This window comes from Buceros rhinoceros, unplaced genomic scaffold, assembly GCF_000710305.1.
Source record: "Buceros rhinoceros silvestris isolate BGI_N320 unplaced genomic scaffold, ASM71030v1 scaffold500, whole genome shotgun sequence".
Classification (NCBI taxonomy): Eukaryota; Metazoa; Chordata; class Aves; order Bucerotiformes; family Bucerotidae; genus Buceros; species Buceros rhinoceros.
Genome location: NW_010391060.1, coordinates 1 through 387, shown reverse-complemented (window position 1 = coordinate 387; position 387 = coordinate 1).

The following is a 387-nucleotide window of genomic DNA, read 5'->3' as shown; positions in this document are numbered from 1 at the left end:
TGGCTGGGAGCGGTTTTCTCTTCCCCTCTTCTGCCTTCGCTTGAAGTTTTGTGGCTCAAAAGGAGGAGGACAGCCCAGCCTCTCATTATTTTTTTGTCTTAGAGAATGGAACCACACGGTTTCTACTCTCATTCCTTTCATGAAAATGAGCACGTCCCCGAGGAACTGGGGTGTCTCGCCTACGACAAAGAGGATGGGACCACTGACTTGGGCAGCAGTTGGGGCAGGCTCGATCGATCCCACCTCCGAGCTTGGTCCCTGCGGGTCCCCGGTAAGAGGTTGCACAGCAGGGATGCCTCTTCCCTGCCATGTTTCTCTGTGTTTCATGTCTGCTTTCCTCAAAAAAAAAATATTTTTTTTATTATCATGGCTCTCCCCAGAAATGTT